We start from the raw sequence: 15,919 nt of genomic DNA on the forward strand, positions 1-15,919 counted from the left end.
TTGACTGTCAAATGGTGTGACTGTTCCTACCATGTTGGCCATCTTCTTTTCCAAAGCTCCAACTTGTATGAATTAAACTTCTTCACCTTCCAGCACTTCTCTCCAAGGCATTTCCTTTTCTTGCTTTTATCCTCGTCGCCAAAATGTAATAACTTGCAGGAGACAAATCCATTCAAGAAAGTTCATTTACTTCGGAGACATCAAAAGCCAGCAGTACACATGATAACAGCCAGGTGTAATCCATGTCTAACTAACAAGTTCTTCTTTGCTACTCTTAAGCCAAAGTCAAACTGCATTAGATTGCCCCCTACAGGTCAATCTACCAAAAGCTCACTCTACAACACTCTTTTGTTTTCTCCGAGGCAAGAGTAAATGCTGCTGCTTCTTCAAAAAAACAACGACATCATAAAACAGTCAACAGTAGCCTATAAGAAACCTCAGAGCAGCAGCAATAATCACAATTAAGTGTCCAACAGCGACACCATTTGACAGCTTCAAGAGCTTCGTGCAGAGTCCGTTTACCGTTACATTAACCCACACAATTTGTATTATGCATTTCCTGAACATGTACTTGCTAATCAAACACTTTATATGAACAAACTACTAATCTATAAAACACAATAGGTCTACCGACCTTTTACTATTGTGTCAATTGATGTTGATATGCGCGAGGGAGAGAGCAATACAGCGCTAGTGTTGTTTAAAGACGGTGAGTGTGCGCGCGCGCGGCCGCGGCTCTCTCTCTCTCTGCTTGTTCTTATGCGCCCTGTCCACTGATCTAAATAATTCGTTGTTACGACGACTTGAACGACGAACTAATTCCCTCCCTTATTTTGATTTAACGAATTACAACGTGGCTACAATATAATAAAACGAGAGAACAAATTAGTATAAAGTGTTGAGGTATTATTAATTCGTGGCTACGAAACAATACCTGAATATTCACCAATTCACAAAAATATAGGTCTTTAGCATTCACTATTTAATTAATAGTATCAAAGTTTTTTTCTTACCTGTGAAGATAGCTTTTCAGTGAAGGCCGACTAGTGTTCTCGTACAGCTTTTTATTCCTTTTGCAAAGAAATTGCCGTTTTTTAATAAGCAGGAAAAATTTCCGACTTAAACAAATACCCATTTAAATGCTTAGGATGTTTGCGTTGTGAGAGTGTACAGAGAGACTTTAGATTTAAAAACTGTGTCTCGTTAGGCAATGTTTTTTCAGTCAAATCATAAAATTTCCTATTGATTTAATAGAACGCGTGAGCTCACTAGGGAATACCAATATGGCGGCACGGTGGCTTCACTGTTTATGATGTCATGAGCTATCCAGTCATTCTATATAGATCAGTGGTCACGTGACTAGCAATGACGCGTCACCATGGAAACAATAAAGTGATACGCTCTAAATTAGTGGTTCTCAATGTTGGAAGCAAGAGTTTTGAAAGGGGGCGTTCAGGTGTTAATGGGGGGCATTCACGAGTTTAAATATATAATGCAATTTTTTGTTCATTTTACTTTTATTCATTTTAAGCAGTTAGTAATTTATTTGTAATAAACACTTTAAGTGGGCTATTTAAAAAGTGTTAGGGCTATGTATATGTTACATTATGTTGTAAAACACATGCGCAGAGTGTGATGTCATATTGTGTGTGCACGCGCGTCTATGGTGCGCGTGAAAGAATACGTCAGAAGCGCTCAAAAACACCCATTGGTCCGCAGCCGCTCTACTCCTGACCGCAGTCCACCGTCAGTCTGGAGGCACTATAGGCAGGGTTTCTGTGTTCGTTTCTATTGCATTACGATTGAAAGCAGAGTCAATAATGTCAAAAATATGATGTGCAGTCGAGTTCGGGTGTGTGTGTGTATGCTGTTTAAATGAGTGTTCTCACCGTATCGCTTGTTGTGAGTTTTGATGAGTTGTATCTTGACGACTTGATATTATTTCTTATTCAAAAGTGCCTTTTACAAACTTTTAAAAACTTTTACATTTTTAGCCATTAACTTAGTTATTGTCAGTGGCGGCGCCAGGGGGGAGCTAGGTGGTGCTGTAGCTCCCCCTATAATAGCCATAGCACCTGCCCAGCACCCCCAAGAAATGTCTGTAATTTTTTTTATATTTATATTTTAATGTCATGTTTGAATAGTCTTTTTCATGTTGTTAAAAATAGGAATTAAATAATAATTTAAAAATCGCGAGCGGACGCGCGTGAGCGCTGAGCGAGCAGGAACGAGTAACGTTAGTGAGTTGTCGTCGAAAAAGATGGATAAAGCAAAAAAGCTGTCGGGGACTAAAAATAGAAAAAGAAAGAGGAAAAGGAGATGGCATGTCAATTGATGCGACAGCAGCTACTGTAAATAAGTGGATGGTGAAAGGCAACAGGTAGGATTTAAAGTGTGACGTCCAGGCATGTAGGCTACTGGCCATCGGGACTACCGGGAGATTCCCGGTGGGCCGACGTGCTTTTTGGGCCGATACATCTCATACTTTTTTTTTTGTCTTAATTGCCATAAAACTCGTACATCGGCGGCCCATTCGTTTTGTTTTGCTTAATTGGCGGCGCATGGGTTTGTGCCGGTGTAATGCATTGGTTAAAAAAAGTCAGCGTTAGTTTTTTTTTTTTCTGACACCCCATGAAACACGTAGATCAGCGGCCCATTTGTTCTTTTCTTGATTGACACTGGGCTGGCCCAATCACATCTTTAATGTGAAGTATAAAAATATACTCTTTCAAGTATAGAAATTAGTACAAAATTAATTATGGAAGTTTCCTTTATTTTTCAGTGCATTTGTTTTACAATATATGGCTATTACTATCATGGGATTAATATTATAACTATTATTATGTAGTAGTGTAATATAGACTGACACTGTAACTAAAAGAGGTTTTAATTTTTCTTTGTTTAATTTGCACACTGAATATGGGCTGGAGCTTTTAATTTTTAACTCTCAAAGTGCACCAGATTGATGATTGCCAAAATTGTTGCTGCATACCCCTCTGACACTGGGTAGTTGCGTCCCTGTCTATAGCCCTTGCGTTGAATACTTTTACATATATATACAGTATATATATATACTACTTATAGTCGCAGAACGAGTATAGTTAATGCGGGCATGTACGCATGTCTATACTTTCATTATGGTGTTGTTCATGATGGCGTTTCATTATGGTGGTCCAATGCGACCTCCATAATGAAACGCCCCAAAATTCAAAGCACCTTCTCTTAAGTGTTGAGCATCCCCATAGCACCTGCAACAGAAAATCTCTGGAGCCGCCACTGGTTATTGTTAACTCGCAGTAAGACAGTGAGGAGAAAATGACAATTAGATGGATAATTTAAATATATCCTGCAATGTTGGTAATGTATTCATCCCGCCGTCACATCTGAGCGGAAACACTGCTTGGGTAGTTTCAAGATATAAAAATAATTAATAATACAATAATAACTGAATTGTTCATATGTGTTTATTCTTGTTGGAAGATTTTTTTTTTTTTTACTGATTATGAACACAAATTAATCACGACAAACCAAATTAATTGTAATTGTATTAATTATACCATTGATGAAAACAAGCTGATACCAAGGTATTTTTAGGCCTACAATTCTGACATAATTTTTCATGAAAAATCATAATTGTATTTATTTATTTTCCTAAAGTAAGGTTAATGTAAGCAGCTTCTTGCAATACTCTCCTAAATGCGTAATAAAAGCTAAGTGCAAGGGACCTGGATATTGGATAGGGGGCGCTGGCCCAAAAAAGGTTGAGACCCACTGCTCTAAATAACGGACACCTTTGACAAAATAGCGAATAAGATTATTAATGTTTTGTCTATTTTGTTTGTTCTTTTTGCATGCAGTTTGCAAAGTGACAAAATGAAGCAAAGCACAACTAGTCCACACTTATCTATTTTATTTTAATTTGATTAAATCAAATTATCATAGGAAAAACACAATTGCATTATTATTATCATTTACTTTTGAAAAAAGTCTTATTTCATGCAACGTGATAATATAATTACACTTTTATTTTCTCTGTTTGAAAGTTTGTAATGCTGTTATTTGATGATGTTTTTAAAATGTGATGTTAATAAAATACATTTTATTAACCCTTCCCTACCTCCAAAGTGGAGAATGCCAGAACACTGCTCTAAACTGTGTGTGTGTGTGTGTGTGAGAGAGAGAGAGAGAGATGTTGAATTTTGTATGATTGTGAGATTGTATTCTTGAGATAGATGTACATTTACATTTACTTTTCAACACACTTACAGATGTAATTAAACTAACAATAGGACAGAAATATGCGAGTGCTCTGAGTCTGACTCTTCCCAGTTTAGTCCAACGCAATATACGTCATTTATTTTATTGTCATGTTTTATATAGATATAGAAAAGAAAGGAAAGTGTCAGTATTTATGGATCAGGTGTTGCTGAAAAACATGCGTCTTCAGTGGTTTCTTGAAGATGTGTAGGACAGCAGCTCGGGCTGAGATATCAGTTATTTCCCCAGCGGGAACAGTCCAGGTGAAGGAGAGAGAGAGAGAGAGAGAGAGAGAGAGAGAGAGAGAGAGAGAGAGAGAGAGAGAATTGAATTTGAAAACACATTTTATTACCATAAAAAATTATTTCATTACATCATTCTACATTAAGACAAAAAACAAAACCAAACATATACATACACAATAAAACCACCCTTTAAACTGCTATTCATAAATAAACACCATAAAATACTCCTTTACTGCAAACAAATAGCAAAAATGAATGTCCCTTCATGAACAGAACATAATACCTCTCCACTACACCATCTCATTTCAAACAATGACAAATCATTCATAGCCTTGAAATAATTAAAATCTATAATTATTCTTGACTTGATTACATTGGAAAAAACCATCAATACATCATGTCCAGAAATGTTTTCAATCTTATTCTTCCTACTCACATATATTGCCATTTTTGATTGGCCCAAAACAAAATGTAACAACTGACACACATGAGCCTTTCTCTTGACATATTTAAAACCACAAATAAACATTTGCATAGAGAAAGTTTCATCAAAAGCCTTAAAAAAAGACTCTACAACAATAAATAATGGTCTCAATCTATCACAAAACATAAAAGCATGAAAAACGGTTTCCCTCTGAGAGCAGAAAGGACAATCAGAGCCAATCTCTGGGTTTATCACAGAAATAAAAGCATTCACGGCTATAACCCCATGTAAGATTCTCCACTGCATATCACCCGCTCTCTTAGGTAACGGTGGCTTATATAGTGCTCTCCATTGTGGTCTACAATCTCTACCAAACCCAATGACATTACGCCATGGTGTATCACTCCTGTTATGTAAAACCTTCCTGTTAAAAACTTTTACACAATTTGTATACACATCTTTCACATTAAATGAATCAGCACTGAAATATACATCTTTCTTTTCCAAAAAAGGACCTTCACACTCATCCATTTTAGGTGACAGGATTAAACAATGGAAAGGGTCATCCTCATTTGGTTTTATGACACCTCTGCAAAAGTCTTTGATGGTTTTCAACTCTTCTTCTTCAAGAACTGACCTCCACTTCATTAAAAGTTGATGAACCAGCCTTAAAGATTTAAATCCCAACTTTTCCGCTGTCTTCTCAATATTGTCCAAGTCCGGTCCTGCAATATTCACTAAATGTCCCAGTGTCATAATTCCTGCTTTAATTAATAGTCCAGTGTTTGCAGGAAAATAAGAACGGTTTATTACATTTTCAAACCGGGTTCCATAAATCAGTGGTTCTTGAAGTAACCAAAACAAACTAGAATTCTGTCCGATATTAACATCAAACAAATTCCAGACTTTAAAAATGTTCTGATAAAAAATTGGTGCCTTCAATGCATTCATCTTTGGGGGGTCCATCAAAAAAAGAGACTTATCAAGACCTAATCCTCCCAAGCTCTTCAAAATCTCACAAGCAACAACCTTCCAATTTGAATTGGATGATCCATATAAAAGTCTGTGTATAAAGCGCATTCGAAAAGCTGCAACTCTACTTTGCACATTTATAAGACCCTGTCCTCCTTCATCCTTAGATAAAAAAAGTACACTTTGAGATACCCAGTGTAACTTTTCCCAAAAAAAAATCAATTAAAACCTTCTGAATATCAGTGAGTAAACACAGAGGAGGGTCCACACATGCTACACGATGCCACAAAGTAGAAGCAACAAGGTTGTTAATAATTAAAGTGCGTCCCCTGTACGACATCTTTGGAATCAACCACTTCCATTTACTTATTTTTTCTTTTACTTTTTCAAAGGCATCATCCCAGTTTTTTTTAACAGTAGAATCATCTCCCAGAAATACACCCAGATATTTAAAACCTCCGGTAGACCATCTTAAGTCATTTGGGAGCTTTGGTGCACCCTGTAACCAATGTCCAACCAAAATCGCATCACTTTTCGCCCAATTTACCTTAGCTGAAGATATTTCTTTGAAATCATTTAAAATATTTACCACTGTATCAATGTCCTTTTGGTCACTAATTAAGACCACCACATCATCAGCATAAGCTGATAGTGAAACAGTTTTACCAGAAAACGGCAAACTTAACCCTTTGATGTTTTCTCTCAACTTGCATAAAAGAGGTTCTATTGCAATAGAGTATAACATGCCAGACAAAGGACAACCTTGTCTTACACCTCTTTCCACTTTAAAAGGAGCACATAAGCCACCGTTAACCTTAAGAATACTTTCAATATCATTATATAAAACCTTAATCTTTCCCACAAAATCTTTAGTAAAACCAAAAGCCTCTAAAGTTTTTAAAAGATAATGCTGTTCAACCCTATCGAAGGCCTTCTCCTGATCTAAAGAGATTAGGCCAACATCAAACTCTTTCATTTTAGTCAAGTCAAAAATATCACGGATGAACGATATATTATCAAAAATAGACCTCTCCGGGATACAATATGTTTGGTCAGAGTGAATCACTTGCTCTAGAACTCCTGCAAGTCTATTAGCAAGGGCTTTGGATAGTATCTTATAATCACTACATAACACTGACACTGGTCTCCAACATTTAATTTCTGTGAGGTCTCCTTTTTTTGGTAGAAGGGTAAGGATAGCTCTACGACAGCTCAAAGGCAAATGACCATTTGTAAAACTGTCATTTAAAACCTCAAGCAAATCTTCCCCCACCACAGACCAGAAGGCTTTAAAAAACTCGACCGGAAGACCATCTATACCTGGGGCCTTCCCAAGTGCCATACTCTGAAGTGCTTTGTCCAGCTCTTCCAGACGTAGCTCACCACTAAGATCCCCATTAGACACAACAGAAACTTGAGGTAGTTTTTTAAAAAAAGAATTACTTATGTTTTGTTCTTCTTTTAGCTCACTTTTATATAACTCTTTATAAAAACTAGAAATTCTTTTGCGAATTTCACTAACATCAGTCAGCATTCTCCCAGAGTCAGATCGTAATGAATGAAAAAACCTTTTTTGACCATTCTTTTTCTCCAGGCCAAAAAAAAACTTAGATGGTACATCCATTTGGTCCACGTTTTGAAACCGTGACCTAATCAAAGCCCCTTTCGCTTTCGTCTCCAATAAGTCATCCAATTTGGATTTTTTCTCTGAAATACTCCTCATAACAGTCCAGTGTCCATTAGATTCTAACTGCTCTTGCAATTGTACAATTTCCATTTCTAAAACTTTCATGGACCTGTCTATATTTGCAGTAACATTTCTTGTATACTGTTGACTTAACTGCTTAATTTGGGCTTTTCCATAGTCCCACCACTGTTGTAGAGAGCTAAAAGTTGACCTCAAGTCTCTAAAATCCTTCCAAAAAAATTCAAAAATAACTTTAAATTCTTTATCATTTAAAAGAGCATTATTAAAGTGCCAGTATGCACTCTGTGGTTTTACACAGCTCAAAAAAAACAGAACAATGAACCATACAGTGATCAGAGAAAGAAACTGGGAAAATACAACAACTTCTAAAAATATTACTCTGATGACTATAACAATATAATCTGTCTAACCTTGCCAAAGACACAATCTTATCCCGAACATGTGTCCATGTATATTGTCTACTATCCCGATGAAAAGTCCTCCATATATCACTAAGTTCATGTGTGTTAATCAGTTGTATAAGCCTTTTAAGTGACAACATGTGAGGTTCAAGGTGATTTCTATCCATGTTTTTTTCGGTACAATTAAAATCACCACCAAGAATTAAAATATCATCATCAGTACACTTTTGTAAAGCCAAGCATAAGAGTCTAAAAAAACTATTCTGTCTGTAGTTGCAGTAGGAGCATAAACACACATAAAAACAAAAACTTGATTCTCAACCACAGCTCGAATTTTTAAAATTCTTCCCTTTATAATCTCATCCACTTCGTAAGAAACAGGGGTGAAATTTTTAGAGAAAAGAACAGCAACTCCAGCACTAAGTGAATTATTATGACTCAAAACGGAAAGCCCATCCCATTCCATGGCCCAATTTACTTCATTTTGTACATCACTATGTGTCTCTTGCAGTAACACAACATCAATATGTTTTTGTTTAACCAACTCATAAATCTCCACCCTTTTTTTGCTATCCCTTGCACCATTCACATTCAGGGAAGCAATATTGATGTTACTCATGCTTGATAATATAAAACACAAATATAAGCCCCATACAAGCATTACAGCAGGGACCATGGAAACTGACACTTTAAACACCATCATTGCTGCCTACTTCCATGCTAATTTTCCTCACGATTTTCTTCAGTCGGTACACCTCCCTATCAGTAAAAGACCCCTCGCTCATTAAACTCCGCGATCTTTCCACAAATAACTGAGCATTCGGAAAATGCTTTTCAACATTTACATTCCTCTTGTTTTTTGTAATTCTCAGAAACTGTTTAATGTCTTGAACATCATAACCCCGAAAGCTATAGTCCGACTGAGAATAAACACTACTGGAATCAGATGAATCTTCATCACTTTCATCTTCCTCTCCATTTGACAACTCATTTGTACCTGCCTTTTTCACCATCCTTAAACTACTATCACTTTTCATCTTTCTTTTCAAAGGCACTTTAAATGACTGTGAATCCACGGTTTCTGTAAGAGAGATATCAGAAACCCCTTCAGATGGTTTTTTTTCACAATTAGTAGGCCTATTCTGCAATTCGCCTTCCACCAGCACAGTCATTTCTTCCAACGGTTCTTCAGACCCAGAAAGTCTAGACTCTACAGTCTCAGACACACTCTTATCAACAACCACTTCCACATCTGGCTCTTTTTCAGCAACCTTTGAAACATTCAACCTGGCCCTGGAACCCTCCGTTTCCACCAATGCTTCTACAGATGTCTGTGGTCTAACCTCCTCATCCTTTTCACCTTTATCTGGGCATGTACGCACCAAATGTCCTACTCTACCACATCCGAAGCATCTCATTTTATCAGTAGTTGCATAAATCAAGTAATCAAAATCATCCATTCGAAAATTAAATGATACTTCAAGTTCAGCGTTATCCTTTATTACCATATATGCATATCTTCTAAAGGAAACAACATGCTTCAAGAGTGGAGAAACATTTCCTAGTGGAATCCTTTTAATTGGCGAAACCAATTTTCCATAACGAGACAGCATGTTTACTAAAAACTCATCCTTTACAAAAGGTGGCACATTTGACAACGTCACTCTTTTAGACGGCATTGAAAGCGGAAGCACGACCGTAAAAGCATCATTTATCACTAAACCACGCTCCACTAATTCATTGGCTTTTTCCACAGAGCTCATAAACATTACTATGGCATTATTCATTCTAGAAGCCGACAACACCGAATCATAACCTACTACTTCACCTGCCGCTAAACAACACTCTTCTATATTCAACGCTGACGCAACTTTCACTCCATTTCGCCGCGTGAGAGACTCCAAAACTCCTGAAACGGCGCCCGCCATATTTCCGAACCCCGGAAAAACGGCGCGCCGCACAAAAGACAACAAACCTTTCCTTAAAACTAGACTATACTAACTATTTTAAGCAAAGAAAAGAGATAGAAAAGTTTGAAAAACGCACCTGCACACTCGCTCTCACAGCCACGCTCAACTCGCTCAGCCACACTCGCACATGCGGAGAGAGAGAGAGAGAGAGAGAGAGAGAGAGAGAGAGAGAGAGAGAGAGAGAGAGAGAGAGAGAGAGAGAGAGAGAGAGAGAGGTTTAACAAGACTTTATTATTTACATAATAAAAACATTATTCACACCATCATCAAATACTCGTTAATCAAAAATAAAATAAATTAAAAATTCAGAACCAACTGGCCCTCATCAATTTCACACAAAACATTATTAAGACACCAAATATCATCAAAACATCCCTCATTTTTTATAAGCTTATAATATACAAACTCTATATTTAACCTTGCAGCTACAAGGTTCTTGAACATAAATTCAGCATCAGTACTAAGAAGATTCAGCCCCTCATTCTTTCTCGTCTTCCAAATTGCTAATTTTGCAGTTCCGATCAAGTAGTTTAACAAACACGCTTTCCTTCTGATTAAGAATCTGTACATCATACCCCCAATAAACACTTCTTCTAAAAAATTCTCATCAAATGCTTGAAACCATCTATCAAGAAGATTAAAAAGACCTTTCAACCTATTACATCTTAAAAACAAATGTTCCAAATTTTCTACCATTCCACAAAACCTACACTGTTCCCCCACTGCTGGATTCAGGTGCGCTACATGTCTGTCCGTAGCTATCGCCCCGTGGATAAGCCTCCACTGCAGATCAGCAGTGCGCTTCTCTATGGGAGGCTTATACAGGGCTCTCCACCTGTCCCTCACGAGGAAGTCCGGCTTCAACAAACCTGGCCACCTGGAGGCTTTCTGTCCTTTAAGAGAGTCCTGGTGTAAAACTTTGACTGTAGAGTAATATATTGCTTTTTTTGATGCATACTCAAAATATTCCAGCTGCGGGGTTTTAAAAGATAGAATTGACCCCACATCTTCATCTTCATTTTCCATCTTTATAAGATGTGAGATTTTAATTCCTGGGAGTTCCTGTTCATTCGTCAAGTCCATCAGAGTTCCTCTCCCAATGTACTTTCTGTAACTGCTTGGTAAGGCATTGACAATCTCCTCCATCAACTTTTCTGTCAAGCGTGACGATCTTAAGCCAGTCATTTCCTTAAGTTCCTCCAACGACTTCCATCCATCTCTATTCAAGAGGTGTCCCAGCTTGACAATTCCATTTCTCTGTAAGCATGCACTCACACTTACAGAGGACAAAAGTCTTGTTTGAATCATTGAATTAAAAAACAATGGTTCCTCTAGAACCCAGTTCCCAGGTTCATCAACCTCTCTTTCAACTTTAAAAACAGCTCTCCATGAATGCAACATTGTCCGGTAAAAATGCGAAAGCTCAGACATGTTTATCTTCTCCAGGTTCATTAAAAATAAATGTCTATCCAATCCAAGACCCCCAGTTTTCTGAAGAATTGCCTTTGCAGTCTGAGACCAAACCAAGTCCTTATGGTAGAGAAGTCTCTGTGCTGCTTGGATTCTAAACGCACAGATTCTGCTCCTCACGTCCACCAGACCTTGGCCTCCTTCTTCAACTGGAAGATACAGCGCTGCTGCACGAATCCAGTGCTCTCCACTCCAGAAGAAATTCACAAGAGTCCTTTGTATCCTGCAGATCAGCTCATCAGGAGGCTCCAGCACCACGAGTCTATGCCACAGGATAGAGGTAGCCAGGTTGTTTACCACCAGAACTCTTCCTCGGTACGACAATTGTGGTAATAGACATTTCCATTTAGACAATCGAGCATTCACCTTCTCCAGCATTCCCTCCCAATTCTTTCCTTTAAATGCTGTATTTCCTAAAAAAACACCTAAAAATTTTAACCCTTCTCTTACGCACAACAATCCACCTGGTAACTTTGGAGGTCCTAACCCTCCCCACTGACCAATAATAAGCCCTTCACTTTTCCCCCAGTTCATTTTTGCTGAAGATGCCCTCTCATATTTACTAATAATTCCCGTTAAAATATCAACATCATTTTGACTCGTGATAAAGACTGTGATATCGTCCGCATAGGCAGATAAAGACACCCTACTACTGCTATTTATACCAGGAAGTAAGGTTCCATTCAGATCTCTCCTTATCCTACACAACAAAGGCTCAATAGCGAGACTGTACAATTGTCCAGAAAGTGGGCAACCCTGCCTAATACCCCTTGATACCGGTATGGGTCCACTTAATCCTCCACCAGCTTTAACCATCACAAAAACATTTGAATATAATAACTTAATATAAGATATAAAATTCTCCCCAAATCCAAATTGTTTTAAAACCTTAAGAAGATACACATGGTCAACCCGATCGAATGCTTTCTCTTGGTCCAAACAAAGAATACCCAGGTTTAAATGATTAAATTGGTTAAAATCTATTACATCCCTCAATAAAAAGAGATTATCCATGATTGACCTTTTGGGAATACAAATACGTCTGGTCATTTTGAACCAATAACTCTAGATAACACTTTAACCTATTTGCTAAACACTTTGACAGTATTTTATAGTCCAAACATAATAGAGAAACTGGTCTCCAATTCTTTAGAAGACCTAGATTTCCTTTTTTTGGAAGCAAAGACAGTACAGCTCTTCGGCAGCTTATAGGAAGTGTTCCACTTTTGATGCTTTGAATGAGTACTTCATACAGATCTTGTCCTAATATATTCCAAAAAGCTTGGTAAAACTCAACTGGCAGTCCATCAATTCCCGGAGAACGTCCTCTTGATAACTGTTTCATTGCTTCTGTAATCTCCTGAAAAGTTATTTGACTGTCTAGTGATGTTCTCCCCTCATCTTCCACCTGAGGTAAATCACTCAGCAAATCAGAAGCACTCTCAACTTCATAGTTCTCAGCTTCATACAGCTTTTTGTAGAAGTTAACCGCCAGCTTCTTTATTTCTACCGGGTCTGACGTTATAGTCCCATCAGGCCGTTGAAGGTGATACATTTGTTTTTGTTGGGAGCTTTTCTTTTCAAGGTTGAAAAAGAATGATGTAGGAGCGTCCATGTCTTTAATAGAACAGATTCTTGCCCTTACAATTGCTCCTTTCACTTGCTCCTGTAGTAACGAGCCAAGTTCTTTCTTTTTCTTATTCAACAGCTCACTCTGCCCAGTTTCATTATTATTAAAAATAGTACTTTCCATTCTTTGAATGTCTTTCTCCAAGCTTTTCACTGCAAACTTCACCCTTGATGTATTATGTGAACTGTAATTTTGACAAAATATTCTTATATTTACTTTGCCAACATCCCACCACTGACACATGTTTTCAAAAGACTCTTTCTGCATTTTCCATTTATTCCAGAATAATTCAAAACTATCACAAAATAAAGCATCTTGTAATAATTTAACATTAAAATGCCAAAAATAGTTCGGCTTTGTAATTGCCTTCATGTTTAAATCAAATAAAACCAAATGGTGATCTGAAAACCCAACAGGTAAAATAACAGCATTCATCACCTTATTATTCCATGTTTTATCAATATAAAATCTGTCTAGCCTTGCCCCACTAACCCTATTCTCAGATGCTTTAACCCATGTATATTGCCTAATTCCTATGTTTCTTTTCCTCCAAATATCAATCAAATTAAGCTCTTTTATAATTTTTGATAATACCACACTTGACTCATTATGAGGTTCCTCCCCATTCCTATCAATTATAAAATCAACAGTACAATTCCAGTCACCTCCAATGATAACACACACCTGATCTCCAATTTTTTGAACAGCATTTTTTAGTTTCATAAAAACCTCCACCCGCTCAGGCCCAATATTTGGTGCATAAACATTTATAAGCACAAACACAGTTCCCTTATATTCTATATGCATTAATAATACTCTTCCCTTTACAACTTCTTCTATAACTAAAATATTTACATTTATATTTTTTGAGAATAATATGGCTACACCAGAACTCAAATTTGTCCCATGGCTTAGCACACATTTTCCTTCCCACCATCTATCCCATTCCGACTCATTTTCTGTATTAGAATGTGTCTCTTGCAAAAAAACAATATCCACCTTCTTAATTCTACATAATTCTGACACCATTGCCAACTTATTTCCATCCCTACCCCCATTTATATTTAAGGAGCCTGCTCTCAAAAACTCCATAAAAAGGGAAAAGTATAAAAAGGACAGAAATAGAGTGAAAAGACAAAGAATAGCCGACATCCTGTGTTTTTTAGTCATTTTGAGAAGCATTTGCCTTACTCTTTCTTAACTTCGTTAAAATCTTCCTTAACCGAAATCTTTTCTGCTTGCTAAGAACCTCATGACTAACGTTTCTTTGTAACAAAGTCACCGACACTATAAATTTCCCTATATCTGGGAAGAAATCCTTGACTTCCACAGTCTTTCCAAAAGTTGCATCTAGAAAGTCATTTATTTCTTGCAGTGTGTATGTGTCCTCCATGATTTGTGAACCAATATCTGAAATTTCAGAGAAATTATCATCATCTCCCATTTCATTGGGGGCAGTCATGGCCTAGTGGTTAGGGAGTTGGACTGGTAACCCAAAGGTTGCTGGTTCGATTCCAGAGCCGGTGGGAAATGACTGAGGTGCCCTTGAGCAAGGCACCTAACCCCTAATCGCTCCCCGGGCGCCACACAAAGGCTGCCCGCTGCTCTGAGTGTGTATCCACGTTTGCAGTGTGTGTGTGTTAACTACTCACTACTCTGCTCCTAATGTGTGTGCATTAACTTGGATGGGTTAAATGCAGAGGTCAAATTCCAAGTATGGGTCACCATACTTGGCCGTTACGTGTCACTTTCACTTTCACTTTCACTTTCAGAATCAGTACACATTTCAACACTATTAAACACTTCAGGATCATCAGTTTGAACCATTTCAACATTTATTTTTCCTTTGGTGACATCATCAGTCATAACACTACTTTCCCCCATTTTAGATGCATCGTTTTGTCCAGTAGAAATCTCGTTTTCATCAACATCATCTCTCTGATCATTACTATCAATCAAATCAGCATGAACAACATTCCTTTCCTCTGTAATCTGAGTTAGTACTCTCTCATGATTTGTTTCACCAGTGTTAATCTGGACATCTTCATTTTGTTCCTGAACATCCTCAGCAACAGCACTAGGCCTATGTTCAGCTACCTCTTCCTGCCTATCCTGGGCCTTATGTGGGCACGCCATCCGCTTATGCCCAATATCGCCACACTCAAAGCACTTCATGCTACCAGTATTAGCGTACACCACATACGATTTTCCCTCGTGGCCAACTCTAAACGACACATCAAGCTCTGGTTGATTCAAAAACATAAACACTTGCCTCCTGAAAGACATAACGTGCTTCAAAGCTTCATTTCTGCATCTCAGTGGAATAGTTCTAATCCCACTTGCAAACTTTCCATATCTCACTAACGCTCTTTCAATTTCATCATTCTGAATGAAAGGGGGAACGTTAGACACGGTTATACGGGTTGTTGGCGTTACCAACGGTGAAATGGTAAGAAAATCTCCACCTACCACAATTCCTTCGCTTATCAACCGATTTGCCAGTTCTTCCTCCTTTACAAACACCACTACCGCCTTATTCATCCTCGACGCCGAAGAAATGTTTTCATATCCGATTAGTTCTCCAACCACCAGTAACACATCCTCCACCATCACGCCTTGTACAGGCACACACCTGATGCCGTGACGGAGCGACACAGGTGACACCACCACCTCCGCGGCCGCGGGGTGAGACGCCATCTCGGTGCCGCCACAAAAGTTTCCAAATAAACAAAAGTCTTTGTTTCCTTGGTCAAAACGTATTCCTCTTCCAATACATTTTAATTAAAGTGCAGTAGAAAATAGAAATATTCCCCGCCGTGCACCGGAAGAGAGAGAGAGAGAG

At 37.9% G+C, this 15,919-nt stretch overlaps 1 protein-coding gene across 2 annotated transcripts in view; it reads left to right on the forward strand.

Moving 5' to 3' along the window:
• Positions 1-15,919, forward strand: part of LOC307171271 (protein NLRC3-like) — a 231,247-nt gene that overhangs the window by 76,255 nt on the left and 139,073 nt on the right. The window lies entirely within an intron of this gene.

This window comes from Squalius cephalus (assembly GCF_949319135.1).
Source record: "Squalius cephalus genome assembly, chromosome: 1".
Lineage (NCBI taxonomy): Eukaryota > Metazoa > Chordata > Actinopteri > Cypriniformes > Leuciscidae > Squalius > Squalius cephalus.